A 19,476-nucleotide genomic window follows, 5' to 3' on the forward strand; every position below is an offset into this window, starting at 1 on the left:
TGAGCCCCTTAATAAGAACTATAATTAAAACAACTGCAGAAAGAAAAGGACCACCCAAACGGAGAAACAAAATGAATATAACCAACGTACTTTTCAAATAACCTTCTACAACCTACCAATAAGAATACAAAAAAAAATACAATTTACTAATTTATAAAGCCAATGTAGTTTTTAAATAAGCATTTTACAACCTATCAATAAGAATTAAAAAGAAATAAATTTAATGAATTATTTAATTTATTTTACCCATAAATAATATTTATTGTTCATAGGTTGCAAGCTTCGATACCGTTGGTTAACAAGTGGAAGGATGTCACAGTGGAGTTTTAGATGTACACGATGAAAAATTTTGTTGTTTTGGATAACACTACATACCCCAAGGTAACTCCGGATAAATATATATTGGTTTTCTCACACCAGAGCAGGATTCATCACGTTGAACATCCAATCAAACAAATTGATGCCTTTCGTTTAAAGTCATTTAAAGAATTGCTTACTGCTGATAAGTTGGACGACTCTGAACTTATTATTAAGAAATCCTTTGGTGGTGTACATACATAACTTTTTAATATAAACATTTCCCCAACCCCCTAACTTGGATTTATTTTCTAAAGCTAAGCTTATTTTGTTTCTGGACATGTAGATATAATTGGTAAGATTGTAGGCAAAGAGGATTCTAGGAATTTGGTAACCAACAAAGGGGTGGAGACTAAACGGTTAGCCATAATCCTACAAGATTTAGAGTATATGCTAATTATAACTAAGGGCTAATTATAATCTCTCAGTAACTATTAACTAATATCATATTTAATTTTCTATTGGATTTTAAAAACCTCAGATAAATCTTTGGTGAGAGTGAATTTAATTTTAAATGAAATTCCAATAAAAAATAATGACAAGGGCCGTATGGCAAGCGGAGTATATTGCTTTATTTATAAACAAAATTCATGTGTCAAAGGGTCAAAAAAATTTTATTGTATAAATTATTATGAAAGATACACATTTATCGCATTTTAAAGAGAAAATTCCATTCTCCTCTTTTGAAAGATACTAAAATGATATTTTCCTCTCTTTTATTTATAAAATATATATTTTTCTTCTTTATAACTTTTAGAGAACCTCATCTTTAATCTGTTTTAAATTTTTTATGTTAACTAATATTAAATTTATCTATTTAGGAAAAAATAAATAAATTATTTCTTACAAAAATACCTATTAGCAAAAAATTTTTTGTGTTGTCATTAAATTTTGCTTACCAAAATATCTTTTAATAGCTTATTTTTGGTTTGATTCATTTGTATTTTTACTACAAAATTTTTTAAAAAATTTTAGTTATTAAGTAATTTTTTATGAAGATACCATCAATAATTTTTTTAATAGTAAAATGTGATTTTACCAAAATTTTCATTAACAATTACAGTTATATTTTACGATTTATTTCCGATAGCAATATATATTATTCTAATATTAAATAAAAAAATTATGGTAGGATTATTTCTCGATATCAATATATATTGATTTTTTTTTCGTGACTATATATATTGATTGTTATACATATATTAATAGTGGTAAGTTTTTTTTTTTCATTTATTGTTAGAATAATATATTCATATAACAGAAATTTAAGTAAAATATACAAATAATTGTTAAAGCAAGTTTTTGTCAAATCACAATTTAAGAATTAAAACATTTTTAAATGATATCTTAAAAAAATTCTATTTTTTTCTCATCTTTTGGTACAAATATCACTTTCTCAATAAAAAAATTATTAAAGGATATTTTGGTAAGCAAAATTTAATGATAAAAAAATAAAATTTTTACTAAAGGGTATTTTTGTAAAAAAAATCTACTTTTCCTTGAGAAATAGATAAAGTTAACATTTATTAACACAAATAATTGAAATAGATTAAAAAAAAGATTTTTTAAAAGTTAAAAAGAAAGAAGATGTACATTTTAGCAAAAAAAAAATATCATTTTAATATCTATCAAAAAAGAAGAGTGAAATTTTCTCCAGTTTAAATCAAGCTGAATGCAATCAAATCAAGTTATAAGCCATACATATGTTGAATAAATAATTAGTCACGACTAAGCTATATAACTTATTATCTTCCAAATCATTCAAATATTTTGGAATGATCTTTATGGTCATATGAATGATATGCACAATTACCAACAATGGCTATATAATAGATGTAATGATAAATGAATAGAGTTTTAAATGAAATTCATTTTGGATGAGGATTATTAGATACTCTATACGTATTTACAAATTGATGACAGCTGGAGTTCCATGTATAATGTACTAGACAGTGGCTTAGATGGTAACCCATCTTGACATTAAGTTTGTTAATGTTAAATCAATACATTAAGGGAACTTCAATTTCTTTTCAAATACTTTGAATTAGTTAATTACAAAACTAATTCTCCCTTATTTTTTTATGACTAAATTAGTGTTATATTCCACCCACATTCAATACAAATTAATACACACTATTGCACTCCATAACTAAGAAAGAAGAAAACTATAAAAGGATCACTAATTCATAAACCAGTTTAAATAATTTTCAACATATGTAACCATCATGCATAAAAAAAAGTTTATTGATTATTTGTACGTGTCTCAACATCACAACTTTAATGGGTTATGGACTTACACATTAACAGATAAGAAAATTATTCATTAAATTATTTAATGAATCTAAAATAATTTTTCCGGAATATAATGGAACTTTTTAAAAAACACATAAGTAATAAAAGGCATCTTAGTACTACCAAGTTGAATTCTAAAACTTGAATTTCCTTAATTTTTTTTATGCAACGACCTTTATATTTACGAACACACCACCATAAGCCTCACCTTTTTATATCCTGGCAAACTCAAAACACAAACTAACATCTTCTCACTTAACAAGTTTTGCACAAACATTACTCAATTGTATCTTAAAAATGAGTCACACCCCACCAAATAGAGTTTGCATGCCTCATCTAGGTGATGAATTGGTTTGGAAAATATTTGCTAAGGCTAATTCCAAGACAGTTGGGAGATGTAGGAGTACAAATCAGTCATGGAGATATACATTGTCGACACCATCCTTTGTGAAGGAACATTACAAGCAAAACAAAAATAGAGAGCAGAGTGTCATTATTGGTATTGGATACTATCCAGCTAATGAAAACTCCCAGTGGTTTGAGAGGGTTGATGCTCAAACTGGCGAGCATCTTGATTTAAATATACCAGTGGCCATAAACAACTTTGGCTACTATGCTCTTATAGGTTCTGATCATGGGAATCTCTGTTTAAGGTACTCTCAGGATGGTCTTATCTCTTGACTTCTTATTTGGAATCCTTTAACCCGAATGTTGGCTTTTGCATCTGATGAAGCAAGAAAACATTCACGGTATGCTGTTTCTATCTATGCTTTTGGTTATTTGGAGGATACCATTGAGTATAGGATAGTGCATGTGTACAAAAGGCACTATTCTGACACCAAAATGTCTTGGACTTTCTACAATTCATACAAGAGGAATTGGACTGAACAATTCAAAGCAAAGTCCAGAAGGTTGGCCCGAAATACATTATGAAAAATGGGATTGTTTACTGGATAGTGTGGGAAGGCACCTCCTATGCTGAACCAGCATTAATCGTCACTTTCAACTTACAACAAAGGCTATGTTACGAGGGTGAGGTACCGGATGCTGTTAAATCAACTTACCACTCCTTAACACACTTCAATGATGGAGTTGGATTCATATCCACACTATATGTAGGATGGACCATCCAAATTAATTTTTGGGAAATTATTCGTGATGGTCAAGATCAGCTGATTTGGGAAAAGATGCTAAAAATTTCTAGCTTGCGGATTCCTTACAATCCTACTTTATTTGTTGGTAAAGATATTATTTCACTTCTGGAGTCTAGAAACAATCATGGTGGAGCTAATGATGGAGAGAAAACTAAACTTCTGTTATCAAGGAATAAGTTCAATATTTTTAAGACAGAACATTTGATGCATCACACTTGGAATGAGTCTCTTTTTGTGAAAACAGTTACTCTCCACTCACAGGGACTTTACATGGTGTAAAAGTATAACTGATGTGCTAGATGAAGAGTTGTGTATGTACTTTAAGTATTTGTTACGTATACATTTAGTGTCCAATCTGAATTATGAGTCTTTAACATTCACTAAATGTCTTCTTAAGCAGTGTTGTTTGTAATTGTTGTATTTAATTCAATCAAAGCCAATTACTATTATAGGGTTTAGGTCATGAATGTAGTAATCTGGCATTCTTCTGTATGATATAACTTCCTAACTATGTTGTCATCAATTATTTACGGGCTGGTGTATTATTGAGGTGAGAATAGTGTGTTTGTGTGATTAATCTAATAAAATTACAACATTATTATCCTTACATAAGTAAAATATGAATTATTTTCTTCTTATTCTTGTGGCAACCAACCAAGTAAATCAAAATTAATAAATTTACAATAATTTCATAATTTTTACTCTTTAGTTTTACATAAATTATTTGTGGCTATAGAAGAAACTTTATGATAAACTATGCAAGTCCAGAGTAGCAAACATGCTAAGTTGTTGAATTCAAACATTTTGGAAGGACCTACCTATGCATTCACTCTCAAATTGTTGTTGTAACAAGTAACAACACACTATGAATGATAAAAAAAGGTTTCATTATTCTGTTGGTCTCTATCATTTTGCAAAAATTTTAACTAGGTCTCTATGTTCTTTTTCTTTTAATTGCGTGTTGTACCAGATTTTTTTTAATTAGGCCCCTCTTGGCAGTAATTAGCTTAATTTTTTATGGACCCAACTAAAAAGAAATGGTGCAAGAACCCAAATCAAAGGAAAAAAAATGTAGAGATCCAATTAAAAAAAGATTCCAGTACAAGGACTCAATTAAAATAAAAAAAATACAAAGACCTAATTAAAGATTTTGCGAAACTAAAGGGACCAACAGAGTAATTAAAAAAAACACATAGCATTCTTTAAATAGATTTCTTCTCACAAAATTAAATTTGGAGGAGCAAATAAGTAACTTATAATTTTTTCAGGAAAAATGTGTTAAAAAATCTAAATGTGTGCCGGTTGTGATAATAGTTATATAATCATGAGTACATGCCGTATTTTTCAATGCTTTTTACGATCTATCAAAATTTTGAAATAAATAGTTTATACCTTTAAAGAAATATAATAATAGGAAGTTATCAATAAGTGGTACCTATATATAATAAACTAATGTCAGTTTAGTCATGTGAGTAGTCACAAATCCTTAAACAAAGATACAATGCTAGCTGTGATATGACTCAAAAATCTATGTTCATACAATTAAGATGGGGAGGATTAAATGTTAAAGTCCTCGATTAAATATAGTTGTGAATAAAAATAGATATTTTGAGATGTGATTGAATAATTCCTATAGAAGTACTTAATGTTTAGTTAGTGGTACGCTCACAATAAATGAAAATTTGGCCTATATTATTATTAAAAAATCATTTCTAATTTAACTAAGTCTAACCCGGTCTGCCTACAAAGATAAGCTTTTAGGTTCACGTGGCACAAGTTAGCTTCGTAAAAAAAATCCCTTGGTGGAATTAATAATGGTTATTCAAAGTACGATGCACTACAATCTTCATAATCTGAAATACATTCAACCTATGTTATGTTAGATAGACACGGTAGCAATGGAGCAAATGCCTTATTCACAGGCCAAGAAGGAAAGAAGGATAATTATTAATGACAAGAGGAAGAGGATGAGAATACCAGAGCAACGCAAAAAGTATTTAGAAATGCCTATCCAATACAACATCATCTCATCTTCCTCCAGAAAAACAGGTATTAAAATTATACAACATATAAATTTTGATTCAAGTTCAAGCTTAATAGAGCATGATATCTCAACCAATCAGTGTGAATAGAAGAAGAATCTTTTAGCTATTATGAAATTGTTGCATATCAGATTTGTGCCTTTGTCTTTTATACTTATATCTTGAGGATAAACCAGCATATATTTTATCATTTACATTGTTTTACTTCAGAACCAGTAGCAGAAACATGTTCTAATAAGTCAAGGAAGGTTCAAAACAATTCTAGCTGTCAAAATATGGCCATCAGAAATATCAAAATACAAAGCAGTTCACATGCTGGGGCAGGACAACACCTTCTGGGATGGTTTATTAAAACAACTGGTAATCACCATTGTAAGATATCAGTTAGTAAAATTAATTCGCAATGTCATTAAATTATATGAGAATAATTTCAAGTACAATAGACACATTACTAAGTAATACACCACACCAAAGCCTACATCCAGATAAGGAAAACATGCCCTATAAAATAGATTCTCATACTATGAATCAGAAGGATAGCAAAGTCAAATCGTCAACAAATTTCAGAACAACTCTCGTAGATTTACCTTCCAATACTGCTAACTTGCCAACAGGTACTTAGCTATTCCTAATTCGACCTAGACAAGTTGGTTGAATTTAAGCAAAGTTAAACCTATGTAAACAAACTATTCTTTTCTTTCTATCAGAGACAAAAAAGAATGCTAGAAGAGTAAGAGCATTGAAACTCGCTGAGAGTAGGCACTATAACACTACTCAATTTCAACAAGGTTAAATTTAATTAAAAGTATAATCTTTAAATAAATGTCGAAGCTGATTAAACTTGACATTGCACAAATTTGCTAATCTTTATTGCTCATATCTTTATATTTTGAATGTATATGCTGTGAAGGTATGCAAGGAACAACTACCCTTAATGAGAGTCCAACAACCCATGGATCTCCAGGTATTAAATCTATTATTTGTAAATGTATATCTGAAGTTGAAACAGCTTTTTGTTTCCTTATAACTATAGTGGAAGGCGCACATGGTTGCAAAAAATATTATACAAATAATCTATAATTAAGAACTATGGGAGCGTTCATAATAATTCAAATAATGAATATAAAAAGACTACCTAAGAACATGTAATAATGAGATGTATTCTATTGGTTAAGTATAATATAAATTTCAGAAATATTGAAGAAATTATGGAAAAACTATAAATTGTATTTAGAATAATAATCGATATCTTATAATTAAAAAAATGTATTTATTAATTTAGTAAATAAAAAAATAATTTGTCTTTTTCTATCTTAATCAACTAATACTAAAAAATTTTTTTTATTTCATCCAACAATACATGTATGACGAAAGTACATGAAGTCCACGTAATTGAAATTAAGAATGTTGAATCAACACCTTCTCCAAATTTCTGGGACTCATAATTTAATAAACTACCTAAATCATTATGAAAATCATGCACTACATGGCTATAAAAAATATAAATTTCATAAATTTAACATTTTATTGACTGGAGAAAGTAAATGAAGTTGACGTCATTGGTTAACTTTAAAACTCTTTGTTACTCTTTATCATAATTAATCAATTATTTTAAATAAGAAAACTTTCTCTAACAAGAAAATCAACTAAATTTTCTCAATGCTATTTACTTGAAATAATTATAGTCAAATCACCGTAAAAATAATTACACATTAAAATTTGTGTTTGCAGATAATTCACCTTATAGATGATTCTCATATCATTAATTTTCACATAGTGTAATTTTTAATAGAACCTATTATTTTTGGGGTCATCCTATCAACTTTTTGTTCAATCACATGTCTTAGTAATGAAGTTTATTCAAGAAGTTTAAACTGAATAATTTAAAACCTTTATCACAATATCAACAGAGTAATAAGGATAGTTTTGGGACACACAATGAAAAAAAAAACAAAATGGTTCAAAGCCAAGAACATACTTATCAATATCTTTTAAGCCATTAGTTGAGTCATTCTTAAATGGGCTACCACATATAACTGGACAAAAAAAGGATGTTTTTAGACTTGATATGAACTTCATATTGGACAAAAAAACCGTGGCTATTTAATACTTTGATATTGATCATTCTTTCACAGCAGTTTGCATGATAGAAATTAAAAAAAAGAAAAAGATATACCATAATCAACACAATTATAAAAAATATGGACCACATCAATGAGCTAAACTATGCTTATATCAGGTCCAATCATTTTATACAAGAAACAGAATCAGTCAAAATGTAAATAGAATTATACAAGATTTAATTGACCATGCTTATATTCATCAATTTTTTCAGGTGGCAGTATCTCCCTCAATTTATCCCAATTACTCAGTGACTCATTTACTACGATAAATCAAGCCAGTACATCACACATGATAACACCGAATTATTTAAATGGTGCCAACAATCAAGTGGACTCATCCGCTCAAAGTCAACTTAATATATGTAATTTTACCTCATTTTTAACATTATTACTCTATGTGTGTGAACTACTTCACTTTAAGACTTGAGGACTCCTTATAAGAATTTCTTTGTGTTTACTCAACTAATAGGCCAAAGAACCACATGTGCGGCTAAGTTGCCGAAATTTGGTGTACCAAAGCAATGTAATAAGAACACACGTTCTGAAGGTGATTATTTAGTATTATGTCAACATAAAATCTTAACTTAAGTCAATTGTTCATAAATCTATTATGTTTGAGGTCACTCACTATGCTGGTGCAACTCCTGGAATCCATTTGTAGGGTTGATTAACAGGAAGTCAAGGAATAAAAAAGTTAATGCAGAAGAAAATACGGGTACTATGTAGTAACTGTTATTTATTACTTTGAAGGCTTATTTCTTAATAATTTTATCAATTAGATCAAATAATAGTCTGGTTCTAATATCATTTGCAGAATATTGGCACATGGGTGATCTACGCTATCAATGTGAATATTGTCATGCGTTGTTTTGGTATGACGAAAGAATACGAAAACATTACAATACAAGTGATCCCAAATATACACTTTGTTGTAGAGGTGGGCAAGTAGAGATTCCACACTTACAGGATGCTCCTAAGGTGTTGTATGATTTGTTGTACAATGATGATGCCAAAAGCAAGCACTTTCGTGACAACATAAGGACTTATAATAGTATGTTTCAATTCACATCGATGGGGGCAAAGGTTGACCGTAATATCAATTCCACAAGGGGACCACCGACATTTATTCTATGTGGTGAGAATTATCACTTGATGGGTAGTCTGATACCCAAAATAGAGAGTCCTGCGAAATTTGCACAACTGTATGTATTTGATACCCAAAATGAGGTGCAAAATCGTATCGCTGTTATCAGGTGAGTAATCAAACCCAACTATCTACAACTATAATATATCAGAAAATCTGTTGCTTATTATAAGAGGTACTCAGTATTTGTAACTCATTCTGTTCTATATTTTAATTTATATTTTAATTTAATATATAGGGGGAAGAGAACAATAAAATTCACGAAGATATTGTCAGAGACTTGAAGAAAATGCTTGATGAGCATAATGTTTTGGTCAAAGCATTTCGCATGGTTAGGGAATCAATTAGTGTTGAGCCTAGATCAATGGTGAAATTGAGGCTATTGGGCAAGAGAGACAAGGATGGTAGAAGGTATAATTTACCATCAACCAACGAGGTGGCAGCTTTGATTGTGGGTGATTTTGATATAAACAGAACTGACAGGGACATCGTGGTAGAGACACAAAGTCATAAATTGCAACGGATTACTCAATTTAATCCTGCATATTTAGGCTTACAATATCCGTTATTGTTTCCCTATGGAGAGGATGGATACAAAGAAGAGATACCTCTCAATAAGAGTAATGCCAATGAAGGAAAAGGAAGACAAGAGGTATCCATGAAGGAATTCTTTGCTTTTCGAATACAAGAGAGATTGGCTGATGGATCCCCATACTATATTCAAGAAGATTGTTCCAACAATTTCTGGTTGATGGCTACTCCATGATTGAATCAGCAAGGTTAAATTATATACGACTTGATCAAGAGAAGTTCAGATGTGAGATGTATAAGGGAATTAAAGAAGCTGTTTTAAGTGGAGAAACTAGACCGTTATCTTGTGGTAAAAGAATTATTTTACCCTCATCATTTACTGGAGGACCAAGGTATATGATCCAGAATTATCAAGATGCTATGGCTATATGTAAAGTGGTTGGTTATCCCGATCTTTTCATTACATTCACATGCAATCCTAAGTGGCCTGAGTTAGAAGACTTCCTAAAAAATAGAGAACTAAATGCAGAAGACCGTCCAGACATGATTTGCAAGGCTTTCAAAGTGAAATTGGATCATTTAATAAAAGATATCAAAACAAACAAGATATTCGGTAGAGTTTGTGCAGGTTATCAATTCTAACTCATCTTCTATATTCTCAAGCCATTAATATAAGAAAATATTTATAGACATACTATTTAACAATGTTTCAGGACTTTCATGACAAAAGATTGCATGAAGCATAAAAGAGAATTTGGTCTTATAGTTTAGATTATTAGTTCACAATTGTTGTCATTCATAAATTTATTGTTTTCCAAAATTATAATGTCCATTTTAAGCTGTCTCGAACATAAATAAAAATATAATGGTGGAAAAGGATGTTAAATAATTATCAAACACACTTTTTAAATTACAAGGTAATGCGGTTATTATGGGAGAGATTTCTAAAAATTCAAAAAGGTAGAAAATTTATTAAAGAAAATAAAATATGATTTCTTTTTATTAGAATCTATAGATTACTAACGACAAATTATGTATTTTTTTCAATTGTTTATACCATTGAATTTCAAAAACCGGGCTCCCACATGCCCACATACTCATTTTCCTTCATCGGGATGATAAGTATCCAACCGGGGATGACATAGACAAAATTATTTCTGCTGAGATACCGGACAAGCACCAAGATCCAGAATATTATGAAGCTGTTGAAAAACACATGATGCGTGGTCCATGTGGTACACTTAGGAAAGAGTCTCCATGCATGGAGAATGGAAAATGCATATGCTACTTTCCTAAAAGATTTGTTGACACCACAACAATCGATGATGATGGGTATCCAATATATAGACGAAGAGATGACAACAAAATAATAAATAAGTCCGGTGTTGATCTTGACAACCGATATGTCGTACCACACAATAGATCATTATTATTGAAATATGGAGCACATATCAATGTAGAGTGGTGTAATCAGTCAAGGTCAATTAAGTACTTATTTAAGTATGTCAACAAAGGAAATGACCGTGTAACAGCTTCTTTTTATAGGAGTGATACTGAAGATCATGAAGATGACAAAATTGATGAAGTTAGCATGTATTATGATTGTAGATACATTTCTCCATGTGAAGCAGCCTGGAGGATTTTTGGATACAATCTCCATTACAGAGATCCCTCTGTTGTAAGGTTGGGTTTTCACTTGGAGAATGAGCAAACCATTATTTTCAAGGACCACGAAAACATAGACGATGTTGCTAGAGAAGCCTCCATTAAATAATCTATGTTTTTGGGATGGTTTGAGCCAAATAAACAATATTGTGCAACAAGATCCCTTACCTATGCTGAATTTCCTACAAAGTTTGTTTGGAAGGCTAAAGAAAGGGAATGGTGTCCACGTAAATCTCATTCTGTTATTGGCAGGATTTTCTTTGTACCACCTGGATCTAGGGAAGTATACTATCTAAGGCTACTACTTAACTTTGCCAAAGGACCTACATGCTATGAAGATATTAGGACTGTTGATGGAATTTTGTACCCAACCTTTAGAGATGCATGCTATGCAAGAGGTCTTCTAGATGATGATAGAGAATACATCGATGCAATAGAGGAAGTAAGTCATTGGAGTTCAGGAATATTTTTGCGCAAACTCTTTGTGACACTTTTGTTTTCAAATTCAATGGAGAGGTCTGAACATGTATGGGAAAACACATGGAGTTTGTTATCCGATGACATACTTCATCGTCAAAGAACCCTACTCGACAACCCTGGTAAGCACCATGTTTAAGTTATGTATATAGTTTTGTGATACAATTATTAATATTAAAAAATGAGTTTATATTTACTTAATACAATCTCTAAAGAATTAAATCAGGCATGGTTTTTACAAAGAAATTTCAAATGTCGTGTACATATATGCATAAAGTTACTTTGGAATAACAACATTATATAATTTTAGCATACCTTAATAAATTATTCCTATTATACATGGATTATAAGAACACTTTATTATAATGAATAGTTTGGTTTTTGTTTCTTCATACAGATTTACACCTAACAGATGAAGAGTTAAAGGAATTAACTCTGATAGATGTTGAGAACATAATGAATAGCTATAACAGGAGCCTCAAGGATTTCCCAACAATGCCGTTCCCAAACATGGACACATGTTCATTGCAGTTGATGGCAAGTGGGACTAATCGGCTGATATGTGATGAGCTTCGATATGATAGGCGAAGATTAGCAGAAGAACATGCTACTTACTTACAACAATTGACAGATGAGCAGAAAGTGGTGTACAAAGAAATCATGTTGGCTGTTCATAATAGGAAAGGGGGAGTATTCTTCCTTTATGGATATGGTGGAACAGGAAAAACATTTGTTTGAAAGACCTTGGCTTCTGCATTGAGATCTAAAGGCGAAACTGTACTGACTGTTGCATCAAGCGGAATAGCATCTCTTTTATTACCAGGTGGGAGGACAGCACACTCATGGTTTGCAATTCCACTTAACTTAGATGAGTACTCCACATGCAACATAAAGCAAGGTAGTCATCTAGCTGAACTATTAATTAAAAGCAAACTCATCATTTGGGATGAAGCACCAATGGTAAACAAGCACTGTATTGAAGCTCTTGATAGGACTATGCGAGATATCTTACGATTCAGGAATTCTAACAGCCTCAACGAGCCATTTGGAGGGAAGACAATTGTATTCGAAGGTGACTTTCGCCAAATACTACATGTGATACCGAAAGGTACCAGACAGGAAATTGTCAATGCAACGATAAATTCATCGTATATATGGAACAGCTGCAAGATTTTATCTTTAACAAAAAATATGCGTCTACAAACAGACGGGAGCCATACAACATCTCAGGAGTTAAAGTAGTTTGCAGATTGGATATTGGATATTGGGGATGGAAGATGTGGTACATCTAATGATAGAGTTGATAGTGTAAAAATCCTGGATGACATCCTAATTAATGATTGGGATGATCCTATTGTAGCTATTTGTAAAGCTACTTACCCGGAAATGTTTACAGGACTAAATGGTGAATATAGAGCAGAGGATCGAGCCATACTTGCACCGACCTTGCAAATTATGGATGAGATAAACCAATATATGATGAGCTTGAACCCAGTTGAAACTATAACATATTATAGCTCTGACAAAGCTTGTCCAATAGAAGCCAACAATGACTTGCTAGCATCTATACATACTCCTGAATTCCTAAACACAATCAAGTGTTCTGGAGTACTAAATCATGAGTTAACTGTGAAGGTTGGGACACCTATAATGCTATTGCGGAACATTGATCATTCTGTCAGGCTGTAATGGAACACGCTTAGTAATCACTAAACTTGGAAAACATATCATTGAAGCAAGGAGCATAGCAGGCAGAAATTTTGGCCAAAAGGTGTTTGTCCCAAGAATGACCTTAAGTCCTTCGGATCACAGAATACCATTCAGGTTCCAACGAAGACAATTTCCCATTATGGTATCCTATGCCATGACTATCAATAAAAGCCAAGGGCAATCACTTTCAAAAGTTGGTTTGATTTTAAAAAAGCCAGTTTTTACCCACGGCCAATTATATGTTACCCTCTCGAGAGTTACACACAAGAAGGGGCTCAAGGTTTTGTTATGTCATGAGGAAGGTGATAACAAAGAGACAGACAATGTAGTTTTCAAGGAAGTATTCAAATATGTTGCCTGAAAAAATATGATCACCAGTTTTAGATGGAGTATGCATTACCAGACTCCACTATCTACTATAATCTTACCTCATTAATTGCGCAATAGTAGCTCTAACAAATTATGTTTTTCCACCAAATGTCAAAACAGTTTCATCAATATTCAATCTATCTGTATTCCATAGCCATAGTACTATTTATAGATACTAACCTGATTAAATACTGATGCAGGTTTCGAGCTAAGTACTCCAACGTTCTTGGTAGCATGATATTCCACATGACTTAATGACAGGTGCAGCCTACAATTAACCATTGCAGCTTAAGGATTATATGGATGAAATTTAGTCTTTCATGTAGGTAGCAATCTTCTTATTGTTTTTTCAATATTAGATGTGCTGTACCTTAGTTTGTCTGGAGTTTTATCACATTTTCTTGCTATTATGTCAGTTCTCTTTTTATTGTTTTATTTTCTGCATAACCAACATACATCCAACCCCTAAACCTTTCAAAAAATTAAATATTCTTTGTTTAATCTCCTATTAGAGCCGCCCAGACACCCACCTACTTATCTAATATTAATGTCAATATTTATTCATCAAAATTGTCATCATAACAAATACAAGTTTTCCAACAACAAAGTATGGCATATCTATCAGTCCCTGTCAATCATATTAACTTAATCTTGCAAGACTTCAAAATCATAAATACTTTACAGTTTCTGGGTTTACACGTCCGTTGCCACATGTGCCATTGAAGACTACATTCTAGCAGCTTTTACACGAATAAATCATCATTCTAGAACAATCTCCAAGCTGTAAATATTTGTTGACAAAATGAAACAATTGTAAATTAGACTCGGAATGGTTACATTACCCAATAATTGCTAACAAGAACATCAAGACTAAAGAAATCTTTTAAGTAGCAATACTGATTTCTTTATCTAGCACAATATCAACTATTCTCTTAATTTATTTTCACCATGACCACTCAAAAGAACTGTTATTAAAAGGGAATAACTTGTCTTGAGTTACCATTCTATTGCGTAAATTTATTGCCTCATTTCACACAATAAATGTCAAAAGATGTTTTCAACACCAGTAGAAATCTCCATACTTAATCATCATCACATCTTTCCTAAAAAAATTCAAAAACTTTAATTATTTGTTATAACCTTGTATATTCCTAATATGTCCCTGAGTAGCATTGAATCCATTGGATTGCAAAATGGTTCAACTAATCCGTTCATTTTACCAAAACCTCAAGCCATATAATACTATTTGTCGTCTTCCAATATTTGGGTTAGAAGGAATGATCAAATTAATACCCTTTAGAGTTCATAGGTCATCCTTTCACAATACAAAGGAATTCTAATACAACCTCATCTGATTTAGTGTTCAAATCTATTAAAGAACATCCGTTAAACACAAATTAATTTGGCGAAATAACCTTTTGTAATAAAAATTGCCTCAATCTGCTTAACAACACCACATCACCTCCAAAGACATTGATAAGTGGCATAATGGCATAACGGCATAACATGGTGGGCTACTGCAAAAACACATTGACATTGTTATGATATGGAATAATCAAATGCAAAGAACAACATTGTAAATATGTAGTGTCAACATTTAATGGTTGTTGGTTTTCACAAAACAGGGGGCCTCCATTTTGAAGCCTAAGATTCCAACTCTCCATTTAAAAAAATGTAAATCAACAAATTCTTACAACAACAACTACTTGCACTTAAGAGATTAATAATTCATTCACAAGATAAATATTCAAGTTGGAAAAAGTTTGATTTTGTTAATTATACTTTAAACACATTATATAACACCAATAGAAGCTCGAATAGATAACTAAAAAAGCTGAAATATCAAATAAAGTCAATAGTTTTCAGAATTCTTATTTTTCTTTGATAGATAACATTCCAGCAAAATGAGTCTTCAATTTTTGGTTACCTTCTGAGTTGGATTTTTAATTAGAAAAAAAGCATTTCGTATAATTATTATTTTTTTCGAAAAAATAACTTTTAATAACCGAGAGAGAGTGAATGTGGGCAAATACAACACCTACAACCACTATTACAAAATCCAAATTTTTTTGAATAGTCAATATTTTCCAAGTTATAAAAATGGCTAAAGATCAAATCAACAATGAATAATGTAACTCACAACCAAGTGTAGGGTGATGCCAATTAAAGAGAGTAACTGAAATAAACAGTCTGACTATTACACGATGCAAGGATTTATGTCATCACCGATTGAGAGCGAAAGATATTCCATATACAAGCAGTAAACTAGGTGAATTTACCTCTATAAAATCAGCACAATTCTTATCGCCACCCAAAAAAGTAGTATCTTCAAGCAGTGAACCAGGTGGATTTGGCCCCATCTCCAGACTCTAACCCTCCAGATTCTGTTTAGTATTCATGGATAAAGAAAAACATTTAGTCATTTTATTAAAATTGGTAAAGTAAATTTTCTATAAAAAATACTCCATCATTACAACTGATCACAAACTATCATTCAAATTGGATGCAGTCAGTTTTAACTTGACCACAAAGTCCTTGATTAATCATACAAAAAATTATTTTTCTCTCTATAATTTTGAAAACTAAACTAAATTTTTTTATAGAATCTGAGTTTTCATCTTTCTTATTACTGAAAAAAATCAGCCAAAAACTCATCTTTCATGCATATATCATCTATACCTACGATCGACACAAATTTGTAAAAGTTCCTGCGATACCAATCAACAAGAACTCCTGATTCTCACCCTTTGATGACCTCCAACAATGGGGCAAAAATGATGAAATCCAGTAGAAATTCAAAAAATGTAGAGACCACTGTGCTAACTTTTGTAGGGGACAGTTTGGGTGCTCCAGGGTCTTCGTGAATGGTGACGATAGGTTAATTGGATCTGACATGGCACAAATTGTCTTTTTATTTTATTGTGATCTACCGATTTAACCGGTTATTTTGGTTGTTACATGTGTACTAGATATAAATTAAATTCACTTTACAAGATATCATCAGAACTGTCTACCTGAAGCTAAACTTGATTTTTGTCCTATAAATATTCTCAACTAACAAAAGGATATATTTGGTGAATATGGAGTTAGTTTTAAATACATAGAATTTAATTCGGCTCAATAAAACCCCTCTCTTATTGGTAGAATAAGTAGATATCAGTTAATGTGCACAACTTTTTAAGAGAAAGCATAATCAATCAATGTACACAGTTTTCTCAGAGAAAGCATCAGATCGTGCACAATTTTTTATTCAAGATGTTTAAAATTTAACATAAAATACTAAAATGTATCAACACTTACTCATTAAAAGACACATCTTATTATAGAATTATATAAGTAATTAAAATTTCTTCGCTGTCAACAATAATCCCATAACTAATATAGAATTAGAATGCATAACTTAAATATTAAAAACAATATACCAAATTTATAGAGAAGAAAACTCAAATAAGTTTATTATTTTGTGACTGAATATGTTACGACAAAATCTTCTTAAACCAACATTAAAGGAATTTTATTTTTTTTAATAATATTAAAGACATTGTCAATATAACATATATTAACTTTTCAAAAAAAAACTCATTAAAAAATATTTGATTCAGACTAATGCTTGATTTGGTAAAAAATTTCTTTGCAGGTGTTTAAAAACACAAGCACCTCATTTTGTTTTTGGTAAATTAAAAAGTCCAAGTGCTTATACTTACAGCTTTAAAAGTTATGGGTGCTTTTGAAAGAATCTGAGATGGAGCTTTTTAAAACTGGCTTGTGCTTACCAAATTTTATTTATTTTCCCCCACATATTTCTTGCACATATTTCTGGCCATTATATTGTCACTGGAATCCTCATGTATTTCTAACTTATCATCCTAACCTACACAAATTCTAACACAATCTTCATATATTTTTTATTTTTCAACCTAATCTTCACAAATACATCTCTAAAGAAAGAAGTTATTCTTCGTTATAAATATGTATCTTTTAAATTTTTTAAAGTTGTTTAACCAAACACATTTGTGATGCTTATACTTATTAAAACAAAGATATTTAATTTGATTTTAGCAAACGCAAGTGTTGTACCTTTTAAAAAGCTGTCTTTTAAAAGACAACTTTCATAAGTCACTTTCGAAAACTAAAAAATTTACCAAACTAAGCCTAAGCAATTATATAAAATAATCGTTCTTGGAAACATTTCTTAGTATTATATATAGGTTTAATTATTCTATTGATCCTTATAGTTTTGCACATATTTTAATTAGCTCCCTGATGAGCGGATAATTTGTACGCTTTTTGGCATTTTTTAGTATGTTTTTAGTATGTTTTAGTTAGTTTTTATTATATTTTTATTATTTTTTAGTTAAAATTTACTTTTCTGGAATTTACTATGAGTTTCTATGTTTTTCTGTGATTTCAGAAATTTTCTGGCTGAAATTGAGGGACCTGAGCAAAAATCTGATTCAGAGGCTGAAAAGGACTGCAGATGCTGTTAGATTCTGACCTCCCTGTACTCGAAGTAAATTTTCTGGAGTTACAGAAGCCCAATTGGCGCGCTCTCAACTGCGTTGGAAAATAGACATCCTGGGCTTTCCAGCAATGTATAATAGTTCATACTTTAACAGAGATTTGATGGCCCAAACAGGCATTTCAAGTCAGCTCAAGAATTCTGGCGTAAAACGCCGGAACTGGCACAAGAATGGGAGTTAAACGCCCAAACTGGCACAAGAGCTAGCGTTTAACTCCAAGAAGAGTCTCTACATGAAAATGCTTCAATGCTCAGCCCAAGCACACACCATGTGGGCCCGGAAGTGGATTTTTATGTCATTTACTCATTTCTGTAAACTCTAGCTACTAGTTCTCTATAAGTAGGACCTTTTGCTATTGTATTTACATCTTTGGATCACTTTAGATCTTTTGATCATCATTGGACGTCTAGTTCTTAGATCTTGGGGGCTGGCCTCTCGGCCATGCCTAGACCTTGTTCTTATGTATTTTCAACGGTGGAGTTTCTACACACTATAGATTAAGGTGTGGAGCTCTGCTGTACCTCGAGTATTAATGCAATTACTATTGTTCTTCTATTCAATTCAGCTTATTCTTGTTCTAAGATATTTATTCTCACACAAGAACATGATGAATGTGATGATTATGTGACGCTCATCATCATTCTCACTTATGAACGCGTGCCTGACAACCACTCCCGTTCTACAAGCAAACAAGGCTTGAATGTTTATCTCTTGGATTCCTTAATCGGAATCTTCATGGTATATGCTAGAATTAATGGCGGCATTCAAGAGAATCCGGAAGGTGTAAACCTTGTCTGTGGTATTCTGAGTAGGATTCAAGGATTGAATGACTGTGACGAGCTTCAAACTCGCGATTGTGGGGCGTTAGTGACAGACGCAAAAGAATCACTGGATTCTATTCTGGTATGATCGAGAACTGACAGCTGAATAGCCGTGCTGTGACAGAGTGCGTTGAACATTTTCACTGAGAGGATGGGAGGTAGCCACTGACAATGGTGAAACCCTACATACAGCTTGCCATGGAAAGGAGTAAGAAGGATTGGATGAAGACAGTAGGAAAGCAGAGAGACGGAAGGGACAAAGCATCTCCAT

The 19,476-nt window shown here is 31.6% G+C and overlaps 1 pseudogene; it reads left to right on the plus strand.

Annotated features, from left to right (window-relative positions):
* The first annotated feature begins 2,946 nt into the window (after positions 1-2,946).
* Positions 2,947-13,856, plus strand: LOC110278555 (uncharacterized; annotated as a pseudogene).
* The last annotated feature ends 5,620 nt before the right edge of the window (positions 13,857-19,476 follow it).

The sequence above is a fragment of the Arachis duranensis genome, chromosome 3 (genome assembly GCF_000817695.3).
Source record: "Arachis duranensis cultivar V14167 chromosome 3, aradu.V14167.gnm2.J7QH, whole genome shotgun sequence".
Taxonomy (NCBI): Eukaryota; Viridiplantae; Streptophyta; class Magnoliopsida; order Fabales; family Fabaceae; genus Arachis; species Arachis duranensis.